This window comes from Belonocnema kinseyi, chromosome 6 (assembly GCF_010883055.1).
Source record: "Belonocnema kinseyi isolate 2016_QV_RU_SX_M_011 chromosome 6, B_treatae_v1, whole genome shotgun sequence".
NCBI classification, from domain to species: domain Eukaryota; kingdom Metazoa; phylum Arthropoda; class Insecta; order Hymenoptera; family Cynipidae; genus Belonocnema; species Belonocnema kinseyi.
In genome coordinates, this window is record NC_046662.1 from 49,962,620 (window position 1) to 49,975,640 (window position 13,021).

Consider the following 13,021-nt stretch of genomic DNA (forward strand, 5'->3'; position numbering starts at 1 on the left):
TTTAAATGTAAAACTTACTTATTTCATCTTTGAATCTTATCAGAGGTTTTCAAGTTTTCCAAATCCGTAAAGAAATTTAAAAAAGCGTCAGAACTAACAAAAATAGTCCCCTTTAAAGGTTTTTACCAAAATTGCCTAACAATTTATGGATACTTTAAACCTGTTTTTGAGAAATTCCAAAAATTGGCATTTTTTCCCAAAATAGCTTTTTTCTGACTGTTCCTAAAGTATACATAAAAAGGTACGCGAACTCAAGTGCGAAATAGTTCGAAGCATTAATAGTTTTTATTCTAAACAGGTTTTTTTTTAATTTCCATAATATGTGTTTGATGTTGTGTTTATGTGGATTTGACAATATAGGAATTTTATTGATTTCTGTCAATACACTTAAAAAACGTTAAAAGAAATAAAATTAATGTCACCAACGTTTCACTGCCGGAGGTTTATATGAAAGTCACTTCTTAGAAATATTTTAGGTCTTTCGAGTCAGAAAGGACAAAAATTTGTTTAGGGGGATAATTTCCGGTTTGAAGTGTTTTCCACTAAATTATTATATCTTTCGGAAACAACAAAAAATCTCCATTTTCAGATGAGCAATTTTTAAGCAATTTTTAAGCAATCGACTTGGAGCATGTGTGAAATTTCGCTGGTCTATTGTGAATGTTTTTTCATTCTTTGTAAATATCCAAACGAGTCAAATTAGTGCGACTAAAATATCCAGCTTAGAAATGTTTGAAATCAAAGAAACCAAAAAAAAAAAATCATTTCTTGAATCCAAAATATTATTTTAAACAAAATAAACAAATTTGTATCTACATCGCTGAATTTTCAAATTAAAATATCAACTTTAAATAGAAAGAAAAGAATATTTCAAATTTGAATTTGAAAAAAATTAATATCCAATTAAAAAAAATTTATTTTCATAAATAAATTTTAAACTAAAGTGATTAATCTTCAACAAAAACAAGTTGAAGTAATAACAGGATATTTGATATTTAAAACAAAAAAAATTTCCATTTCAAATCGGAAACATTTAAACCCAAATAAGAAAAGGTAAGGGTTCAACAAAATGGTCCGCCATCCACTTAACCAAAGCAGATTAATTGTCAGCCAAACAGTTGAATTTTTAACCAAAAGAAATAACATTTCTACCAGAAAATATTACTTTTAAGAAAAAAATTAATTTTCCATAACATTTTAATTTTCTTCTAAGAAAGAATTCTTGGGCAAAAAAGACCAAAAATATCAACCAAATTGTTGAATTATCAAGTTGAAAAGACGAATTTTCTACAAAATAGTTGAATTACCAAATAAAAAATATAAGCTCTAACAAAAACGATAATTTTCAAACCAAAAAGACGAATTAACTACAAAACAGTCGATTTTTCGACCTAAAAAATATCAGTTTACAAAAACATAACATATATACACTAATAGAAAAAGTTAAAGAGTCAAAAAAATATTCCGAATTTTTACAGATTTTTTAGAATGCTGTATCTCAGTTAAAGATGGTCATATCAAGGTCTTGAAAAGAGCATTTTGAAGCTTTCGGTTTCCAGTTTTGAGTACCTTTTAGCAAAAAGAATTTCGGAGCTACTTCTTTCGCGCAAGTTCAACAAGTAGTGTGAGAAAAAAATGTTACAAATTTTTTTGCTGTTTTTTTTTTAAATCAGCGAGCTTGAAATTTTTTCTAGTTTAGCTATGGCATAGGCAGAATAGCTTGTTTATTCAGCTACAATTTTTTTTTTTAAACATTGGTACAACCATTTTTCACTGAGATATCGAAATTTAAATAAAAAAGAACCCTTTTGTCTTTGTTCGATGATATCTCAGCAACCAATAATCGCACAGAAAATTTATGGTCACGTCGAGCTTTTTCCCTATTTTTTCGCAAATAATGCTGAAATTTACGAACGAAAAATTATATTTTCAATACCGCCTGTATCTCCAAAATTTGTTGAGGAGATAACAATTACGCAACACCATTTGTAACAACAAAAGTCACCCCTTTCGACTCCTTTTAAAATTTATTTTATATACCTTGTAATAAAACTAACAAAAAAATTCCAGATTGGCGTAATCCAGGAAGCTTTCCTTTTTTAATTCTTTTCCAAAATTTCTGATTCATAACGCTTAACGAAAGTAATAAAAAGACTGAAAAGTCCAGAAACCCAGCAAAAGTTTTTCCTAGAAAACTTGTGTGCAAGATTAATTAATTTCTTTGCCAATTTATGTTATATAACTTGTGACAAAACTAACAACAAAATTAAACATTTAAGAAACCTAGCGAAATTTCTTTCTGGAAAATTCGTTACAATGCTTTGAATAACAAAACACATTTTCTAACAACAGAAATCATTCTAATCGATTTTAACTAGACAGTCTTTGATATAGCTTTTAACAAAAGTAACAAAATAAACTGAAAATTCGAGATACGCAGCAAAATTTTATTTTTGGAAAATTGTTTCAAAGATTAAAAGAACACAACGCCTTTTCTAACTACAAAAGTTACACAAAAGAGCTGAACATTTCGCAAAATTTCTTCTTGGAAAATTCGTTTCTAAAATCTAAATAATGAAACACATTTTATAAAAAAAATGCAGGCTTTTATGTTTCTTTCAAAATTTCTCTTTACAAAATTTTAACAACAATTCGCATGCCTAACATAAGTTAACAGCTTTGCCAACAATAAAAGTTGTTGTTAGAAACACTTATCCCTTTTCGCAAACAAATTAGATTTGTGCCAAAAGAGTCGCAGAAGTTCTGAGAATAATTAAACTTATAACTTTAAAAGAGATTACGAATTTTAGAAAAAGAAATTCATAAATAATTTCCACATTCTTTTTATTGTTATTTATTTTTCAGAAGTAAACAGTTTTATTATGTATTGAAATTTTATCGCAAAAAAATGTTTGCTGTAGCGGCAATTAAAAAAATGATCAAACTCGTGACTTAGGCAGAGATTTGATATTATTGAAAAACAAGTTTACACATTTACTGTACGTACCAAATAATTTGAAAACATGAAATGTTCACTAAAACTTTTCAATCATGCCGGGAGCAAATAAAACCAAATAATTATTACGCATATTTTTTTTTTAAGTAAAGACTTTTATTTCATGTAAAATTTTATTATGAAAACACGAAGTATTCATTCGCTGAAATTTAAAAAATAATCAAATTCACTTAAAATGTTAGTCCATTAAATTTTATTCGAAACTTGCAAAATACTATGTCGCAGCAAGTTTAAAAATGTTTAAATTCACGATTCAATTGGCGAAGTCAATTACAGCATTAATATTGGTAAATCGAAATTTTCCATAATTATAGCCCTGAATGATCTGGAAATCGGGTTAATCTTACGGAAAATTCTGTAAAGAAGTCCTTGCCCTTGCCATCTCTTTCAAGAAATTTCTGAAAAATTCTACAATATTCCAGAAAAATCCAGAATTGTTGTTTTCTAACAAGTATCCAAAGATTATTTTGACACAACAATAATTTATTTCGGTACAGTAAACATCCTGAATTTATTGTTCCGGGAATGATCAAAAAAGTACTTTATAATTAAAAATTAATTTGTGCTCAAAAATATTTTTTTAAATAAATTACTTCTAATACGGAAGCTTTTACAGTACTTGGAATAATTTTTCGCCTGAAAATAAATGCATACAAATACCCGTTTCAGTTTTGGAGAAGACTGGATTTAAAAAATACATTATACGAGACATTTAATGTTATACTTAAAGTTTTTCCTATATCATTGACTTTGTTGAATCCCCACCACTTTTCCCGGCTGTTATTCTTGTCAGTATTGACTTTTAGCCAATGAAATAATTCGTATTTTTTTTGGTGCAAGAAAAAACCATTTCACATAACGCAGTCAAAGTTGAAAGTTATGAAAAATTATATTTATCTAAAATAGGCAGAACAAGCGGAGTGTATCTGTCCGCAAAGCGGGAGTAAAAAAGAACTTTATTGTACTGCGATGAGCGGCACGTAAAGTTACAGCAAGGAGAAACAAGTAAGTGAGAAGTTAAAAAAAAGAGTGAGAAGAATTCATTATAAACCGAACTTCAACTACTTTTTAATTATTTTTTGTTCCAGATAAACAGTAAAAGATAACAGAAGAGAAAATTTAAATCCAATTTCGTTTTCAATACTTTCAAAGAATATATGAAATTGAGTCACAAAAGTTAATGAAAAATAATGATTGTTTAATATATTATAATTCGCGAAAAAAGTAAAACGATAGATTATATTTTTACTTTAATTATTGGACCTTAACTTATTAGATCTTAAAAGCCTCTTGAAACCAAAATTCATCATAAAAAGGAGAAGAAATATTTTCCATTTTACTTGGTGGTATGACACAGTATATAGACGTAACAAAAACTGCGTTTAAAGGCACGATAAAATTTATGTACTTGAGTTTATAGACTGAACAACGGGAAATGCCTCCACTCCATTGCAGACCTTTAACGATATTTTACGATAGTGATTGTTGCGACGCACCGGCAATAAGCTAAGGAGGGGAAAATTTCGACTGTATAAGGCCATATAAAAAACATCTCAAAATCATTCAACGTTCAACATGGTGCTCCTGAGAACTGTTACTGTCTTCCTTCTGGTGTGCATCATTGCATTTTCTCAGATAGCCGGTTTTAACGCCCGTCCTCGTGATGATCCTAAAGACCCACCGATCACGCAATCCTTACATTTCCAACCACAGCTTGCCCTCGTCCTTCTGAATGTAAGTAAAAATTCTGGCCTGATAAGGAGAAACAACCTGTTTTGATTTTTACCTCATTTTTCAACTCAATCTGCCGCAAGACTAATAAATTTCTCATAACGGTGCTCTGATGCAGTGCTGCCATTTTAATAGAACGATTCGTCAAGTCCCTCGAAATACACATTTACAGCATCGATGACTTCCTCGTTGCTCTATAATTTTTTAACTGAGCCATTTTTGGGGTTAGGGAACAGATGATAGTCGCTGGAGGCCAAATCTGGTGAATATGGTGGTTGGGGAACAATTCTAACTTCAATTCGTTGATTTCAGTTATCGCGTTGCAATAGCTCTGCGTAGTATTGACTCGTGATCGTTTTACCCTTTTCCAGGAAATCTAATTAAGATAATTCCTTCGGATCTCGAAAAACAGTCGCCTTAACCTTATTGGCCGATAAAACTGTTCTTGCCTTCTTTGGGGTTGGTTCACGCACTCAAATCCATTGTTTCGACTGTTGTTTGACTTGTTGTTCGACTGTTTTATCGACTGTTAGCAAACGTGGCATTGACCTAGCACAGTGTTTCTCCATACCCAAATGTTCATATAAAATATTGTGTACACACTCAGTTGACATCCTAGTAGCCTCAGCTATCTCACTTACCTTAAATCTGTGGTCTTCTATCACCATTTTATGAATTTTTTTATCATTTCGGGAGTTGTGACCTCAACGGGGTGTCCTAAACGTGGTTCGTCAGAAGTGCTCTTGCGGCCTTTCTTAAATTCAAAAATCCACTGTTTAACCGTCGAATATGATAGAGAGGAGTCTTTCAGTTTGGAATCCTTTCCTTTTTAATTTGAAGTAGTATTAGGCCTTTTAAATAAAAGTATTTAATGAGTACGTGCTTCTCTGATTTTGCCATTTTTGCAGAAACAATCGGGGTGAATTGTTCAGTAGGCTTTTAAATATATACTAATAGAGCAATCGACTTAAAATTAATATACAAGCTAGTGAGATATAGTACTATAGAATACAAGCTAATAATTAGACCGGCTGGCGCTATCTCTAGTTCAAGTCGGAAACTTTTCACCACACCCTCGTATCTCTGGGATTTACTGTAAAAATATTCCTAAATATTCTGAAGTATTATAATATATTCCGATGTATTCCGATGTTTTCCAAAATTAAAAAGTAAAGTAAAGATTAAAGATTAAAGGTTACCAATAAAATTGCTCGAAAATTTATAAATATTTCGAATCTTTTTTTAGTAATTCGAAAAGTGAGAATTTGTCCCCAAAATATCTTTTTTCTGACTGCTTAAAGTACATGTAAAATGGTATTTGGACTCAAGTGCGAAATCTTTTGAAGCATTGATTTTCTTTATTGTTAAAAAGTTTTTTTTAATTTCCGTAATATGTGTTGGATGCTATTTTTATATGAATATGACGACATAGAAATATTAGTAATTTCTATCAATGGATTAAATAAAAGTCAAAAACAAATCAAATCAATGTGACTAATGTTTCACTGCCGGAGTTTCACGAGAAAGTGACTTCTTAGACATATTTTAGGTCTTTGGAGTCACAAAGTCACAACTGATTTAAAAAAATGCATATTATTAGAAATAAGAAAAAAAAATATTCAAAATATCGGAAAATGTCTAGGAATCTTTTGTTAGAACCCTTTAAGAAGAATATGTTTTAAAATAAAGTGTTTTTCACTTATTTAGTATATTTTTCGGAAACAACAAAAAATTTTATTTTCAGATGAGCGGCCGTAATTAAGCGAATTTTTAATTTACAAGATTTTAAATCTTCCTGATTATTTGATCTTTAATTGTGATTTTATCTGTACCTATGCTATTGATTATTTCAATGATAGATGTACTTGAGTTTATATTCAAATAAATAACTAAATAATGGCCTTAATATAACAGTGTTGAAATTCAGTATTTTTATATGTTATTTAATGTGTAAAATATTGCTAAGAACAGTACAAAGTTTCAAAGCTCTGACTATAAAAGTTCCCAAGTGCAACTTAAGTAGCTTTCCTTGGTTTAGAAATTCCAGTAATTTACTCGATTATATACTGGCCCTTTTTATGCAGACGCCCACATATTAAGAAAATATAATTAATCTAAATTATTTCAAAAAACAATTCTTTTTTATGTTTTAGAAAGAATAACACCTTCTCAAAAGACCTTTCACAATTTAAATCAATTCAAATTGTTGAAATGCAACGGGACAACCAAGAAATAAACTTACAACCATTATTTCTCACTGTACTTTTCAAGCCAATTATTTTTGCTTAGATCACTCAAACAGTCGTCGATTGTTTATTATTGTTTATTGTTTTATTGGCAACTACTAATCCGATTATGATTTAGCAAAGCATAAGAAATACTTATAAATTATGTGTTTTTTATACGCCAGTACTAAAAAATTATTAAGGTGTGAGTAATAAATGTAAAAAAAAGCCTGCTTGTTTCAATTTACTTCATGAAACCGTATTAAAACCATAAGAATTTGGCCTCATGTCTTCAGTCTGGGTACAATAGATGTTCAGCACCTGCTATTTCTTTCTGCAATTTCTAATTAAAAAGAAAAATCATTAAGAAATGTAATTATAGAAATAGATAATTTACAATATAAGTTACCATTTTAGCCTCAGACTGTACTTCAGCCTTCGAAAAATATTCTCCAACAATTCCAGGTTTTCCTTGATGTCTTGATATTTTTCCAGGTATTATTTTTCATAGTACGGAGCTATTCAATTATTTTGAATTTTCTCAAACAATCAACTCGGAGTCTATATACAATTTCGCGAGTTTATTTTAAATAATGTTATTTTCGAGATAATTTTTTGAATTTCTCTCTAAAGTCCATTATTTTAATATTAACGTTTTAAATTCCTTACTTTCGAAGTAAAAAAATGATATTATTAACAATATAGATGAATTCTTAACTAATTAAAGTTTCTATGAAAAGGACGATTTTCAACAAAATAAACAAATGTTTATCCAAATCATGAACTTTTCTGCTAGAAAGGATCAATTTTCAATTAAAATATTGCATTTTCAACTAAAAAATATCAATTTGTAACCAAAAACGAAGTAGTAGATTTTGCAGTTAAAAATTATTTTTTAAAACAAAAAAAACGTATTTAAAAAACTTGGTCAAATTTTCAACCCAAGGCAAAAACTTTAAATAAAAATGATAAATCTTGACACCAGAAATAATTTCTAACAGAAAAGTAAATTTTAAATGCGTGGTTCCAATTCTAAGAAATGATTTTCCACAAAAATACTTCAAGTGTCAACAAAATAGGCGACCTGAAAATTAAGGTTATAGCAGATCATCATAGCGCCGACAACATGGCCGCCATGAATGGTTAAATGTGGGGAAAAATAATTTTTTTTTTGTTGGAAACGAGTGCGGATCAGTAATTAAGGAGGGTTTCAAATCACAAATGTTTAAAAAAAGAGAGAAAATAGTACAAGAGAAGGTAGGGAATAGAGTCAATAAATAAAGTTATTCCAACAGAAGAAGTAGACAGGAGAAATACTTATACGGGGGATCCACTGGAAGCTCAATCAGATCATAAAAAGAAGCAGGCCGATTTCAAGACAAAAAAGGAAAATTGCGGGCAAACAGGTAGCAAGGAGAAACACAGGAATAATTCCCCGGAAAAAGAATAGAATTGCGGGATATATTAAAAAAACTGAGCGGAAATTGAAAGATCTGAAAAAGATTGAAAAACAGAACGCAGCCGCATTAACAGCTCTAGTAAAATCCAGGAAGGGAGAAGCAGAGTGTCGAGAGGATTGAAAGATAGGATAATGGAATTGGAATACCATCTTGAACAGCTTTAAAAATAAATATCAGTGACCATTGATTGAAGCAACGGAATAAATACTCAAATCAATCTATCAAAGGATAAATTAATCAATACGGTAGAAACGAAATTTTTAGAATTTTGCTATAATCAGGGGCTACAAATTCTAAATAGGAGAATCAGAGCGACAGAGATGGCAAATTGACGCATATCTGTGGTGACAGAGGATCGGTTCTCGATTACATAGTTAGTTTGACAAACGATGAAGAATTTTCTGTTAGTGAAATCAGAAGCAGAGTGTCGAGAGGAGAATATCGTATTGAAAGATAGGATAATGGAATTGGAATACCATCTTGAACAGCTTTAAAAATAAATATCAGTGACCATTGATTGAAGCAACGGAATAAATACTATAAATACTCACAACGAAGATAGGGAAAACAGGAACAACCTAGAACCTAGAAAGGAGCAGCAGGAAAAGTGAAAGTGGCCAATCAACGGAGAAATTGAGTACGAAATGAGAGAAACACAAGATATGAAAAATTGGGTTCTGATACAATGACTCGGAGCGAGTAGTTGGTGAAAAGCAAAGAGAAGGATACAAGATACGCTATGTGGATTAATCGGAGTGGTAATTGTAAGCAATGAGCTCAGAGTAATAAGTAGGGGGTACTCTAAATTAAAGATGATTTGACGCGACGAGAAACCCATGTATTAGAATGGATAGAGAGTGAGGTGACAAGGGCACGAGAGAATGGCTTACTAGCAAGTAGCGACTACATAAAATGAACCATAGGGAAGAATAAATACATTTGGTACAAGAAGAAAGAAGAAATAGATATCTGCCGATTTCGTGAAGGTAGTACGCACTAAAGCAGTTTAATGCAACATTGCAGGCTCCAGAAATATTTGGAAGACGTGGGATTTTCGCAGGAACTATGACTTAGTGATTTTTCAAGACACTTGGTTAGAAGCACCTTCTTGGAAATATTTCAAAAGTACATTGAATTCTAACGATGTTGTAGTATGTAAAACCAGCGGAGAGGGATACGAAAAACGTAGGGATAAGGGAGGGCTCTTGGTTGGCCTAAGAAAAATATGAAGTGAAGGAGTGAGTGAGTGAATGGGACTATGATTAAATATTAGAGACTAAATTATTAATAGCGAATGGGAAAAAAGGAAAAATAATGGCATTGTATAACAACGTCGGCATTAAAAATGTACAAAAGACTTTAAAAAATAAGATAGAAGAAGGACGGAGCTGGGGGAGTCTCTCATTGTAGCGGATAATTTGAATGCGAGAATATGGGAAGTGCAGGGATTGAGAAATATAGACAGAGATGAGGGTATACATCAATTAGAGAAGTTTCAAGCCAACATATTGTAAAAAGATACAAAATCAAAGGATAAATTAATCAATACGGTAGAAACGAAATTATTAGAATTTTGCTATAATCAGGGGCTACAAATTCTAAATAGGAGAATCAGAGCGACAGAGATGGCAAATTGACGCATATCTGTGGTGACAGAGGATCGGTTCTCGATTACATAGTTAGTTTGACAAACGATGAAGAATTTTCTGTTAGTGAAATCAGTGTAGAAGCGTGAATCGAATCAGATAATCTTACAGTAACATTCACTTTGGAGGTAAGTGACCAGATACCAGTATAGCACAAAAGAAACAGGACAGGCGGGAAGTACTATAATGATTTATATGAGACGAAAGTAAGGAAAAAAGATTCGAGAAGTAAATACTGAAACTGTGAGACGAAACTAAGAGGCCGGAAGCGTGGCAAGAAAGGTGGACAAGATTTAAAGAATACGTTGGGGAAGCAGCATAAAGAGTCGGAATGACTAGAAATATAGGAAAAAAGAAACGATTTGAAAACAAGGGTAGGGAAAATGAAAACATAGCCTCAATATTTAAAGGAGGGAATGAATATGATACGGAAAATGACAGAGGAGTATCGCTATCAGACACAGGTTATACAATTTCGGCCTCAAAAAAGGACGAAGGTATCAGGAGGTGGCTAGAAAAATAAGGCATCTATAAAGAAAGCCAAGCGGAGTTCAGAAGTAAGAGATCAACAAGAGACCATATATTTTTGCTTTAAATGTTTTGATTAATAACAAGATTAAAAGAAAAAGTGGTAAATTATAGGTAGCATTTACAGACTTTAAAGGGGCATTTGATATGGTAGACAGACAAATTTTATTTAGAAAGACTGTAACAGGTAGAAGGTAAGGCAGGAGTGTACCCTGAAGCCCTACTCTGTGTAATATTTTTATTGGTGACATGGATGAGATTTATTCTTTAGAAATAAGGAAAGGAAAAGAATATAATTGAAGTATTGCAGGGCAAAAAATTGACGTAGTGGATCACTAAAATTATCTAGGTTTCTGGTTTTCGTCATCGGGGATCTACGGCAAAAATATCAAAATCATGGTGGGAGAAATACAGAAAGCGACTAATAATGCTTGGGGAGTGATGACCAGCACCAATATAGGTGGTTTAAGAATAAGGCTTTACCTAATGGATATACTTGCGAAATCAGGAGGACTGTATGGAGTCGAGAATTGGTGATGGGAGAATACAGAGGAAATGGAGAAAGTTCAACCTAGGTTTTTTTTAAAATGGTACTGGGAATTGATAATAATACACATGGATATATTTGGAGAACAGAATCAAATAGAAGTGATTCGAACATAGGTCGATCAAGAATAACCCTTCTGGGTAGAGTCAAAGCTTAAAAACGGCTTTTGCAGAATTAGGAGAACCAGAAATTTTAAATTTTGTAGGGAGAAGCGGGGGGGAAGATGAGTTTATAGAAAAACTAAAAACTGGCATTGAAGTGATGAGAGATAAGGAAATACGGAATGATCGGCTTGAATTCGAAGATTCTTTTTGTTGTGTTATTTACAGAAGATAGAACATTCCAGAGGGAGGGTAAGGTTACTGGAAGATAAGGGAATTGATTGTGAGGACCATATGGAATGGACAAGATTACGTTCTGGAAACGGAAAAGCAGGAAATAAAGGGTATAAAAACGTAGACTGTAGATTCTGTTGAGAACAGAACGAAGATATGGGACACATATTGATATGAGATAAAGCTAGGAACAAAATTTACAATCAATGGGTGTAAGAGGTAGATAAATGTTTGGAAGGAATAGACGAGATATTCATAGATCACTTGTATAAGACTATGACGGTGAATCCGGTCCTCGGGCTCAGCAGGTATGCGAGAGAATTTAAATCTGAATACAAAGATGTGGAATTACTTTAGGTAAGGAAAATTTAAGCTTGACTTTTCGAGAAAAGGCAGATTAATTCGAAAATGTTTAATACTCTGTTAGATTTTTATCATATTTGTTTTTAGAAAAGGTGTTATGTTCTTTTAACCTTGATAACAAATTTTCAAGAAAAAATTCTGTTGGATTTCGCTAATCTACCCATGAGGAACAAGCTTTAGCTTGTTATGCTTGTTATCCTTTATGCTCGCAAAAATGCGAGCATGAAAGGATCTCCCACTCATGCAAGCTTTAAATTTCGGTGATAATGCGCGACAAGACACGCACAAACCAACGGAAGCAGAGGGGAAAAACTTCCGCTCGATCCTTTGGATTCGGGACGCTCGTTTCTTTGAATTGCTCTTATCTTTGGAGCTTGCATCCTTGGAAAAATTACAAATTTACAAAATTTACAAAAACACTGAAAGGTTGAGAAACTCAACAAATTTTTTCTTGAAATATTTTTAAAAACCCCTTTTTTTCAAATTTGTTTGTAAATTGTATTCATTTTTTCTGACAATTTCTGTTATATGACTTGTAACAAAACTAGCAAAAAAAATAAACATTTAAGGAACCTAGCTACAATTCTTTCTGGAAAATTCGCCTCAAAGATTTTAATAACAAAATATATTTTATAACAACAGAAATCATTTTACTCGATTCGCGTTAAAGATTAAGTTTCTTAAAGCTCTGTAGGCTTTGAGGTAAACATTCTCAATTCCAAAGATATTTTAAAAATGTCGAATATTTCGAGAAAAATTTGAGATATTAGAATTAGATAAAAATCCAAATTAAAAATCTCATTCAACGCTCAACAATCTAATTGATACAAACTCTTGTTACAAAAAAAAAGAATCCAACGACCAAAGGTTGTGGTCCAAATTTAGTCGATGGATTCTTGTTTTTCTTTTTTTGTAACAGGAGTTTGCATGAATATGTTAAGTCCATTTTGAAAGAAGGTATATTTTTTATAAATTTTGAATAAAAAGTTTGGAAGCTATCAAAGATTTAAAAAAATTTCAAGACAATTTTTTTAAGATTTTCGACCAAAAAGTGTGAAGCTTTCTGAGGGTAATTTTACAAACGATTCGATTCAGTTTAAAAGATATTTCTTAATTATAAGAGTTTTAAAGGGATTAGAAATATTCCAAAACTTTTAAAAAGAATTCGAA

General features: G+C 31.5%; 1 protein-coding gene across 4 annotated transcripts in view; it reads left to right on the forward strand.

Annotated features, from left to right (window-relative positions):
- The window catches only part of LOC117175707 (U4/U6 small nuclear ribonucleoprotein Prp4), an 82,691-nt gene that overhangs the window by 1,692 nt on the left and 67,978 nt on the right, over nucleotides 1-13,021 (forward strand). The window contains exons 2-3 of one of the 4 annotated variants that reach the window (XR_004467487.1): nucleotides 4,437-4,750; nucleotides 6,901-7,201. The exons of 1 other annotated variant lie outside the window; for it this stretch is intronic. The gene's annotated coding sequence lies outside the window, so the exon portion shown is untranslated. Of the gene's footprint in view, nucleotides 1-4,436; nucleotides 4,751-6,900; nucleotides 7,202-13,021 lie in introns of those variants that run through there. 2 more of the 4 variants (XR_004467488.1, XR_004467489.1) reach the window with 2 other exon arrangements.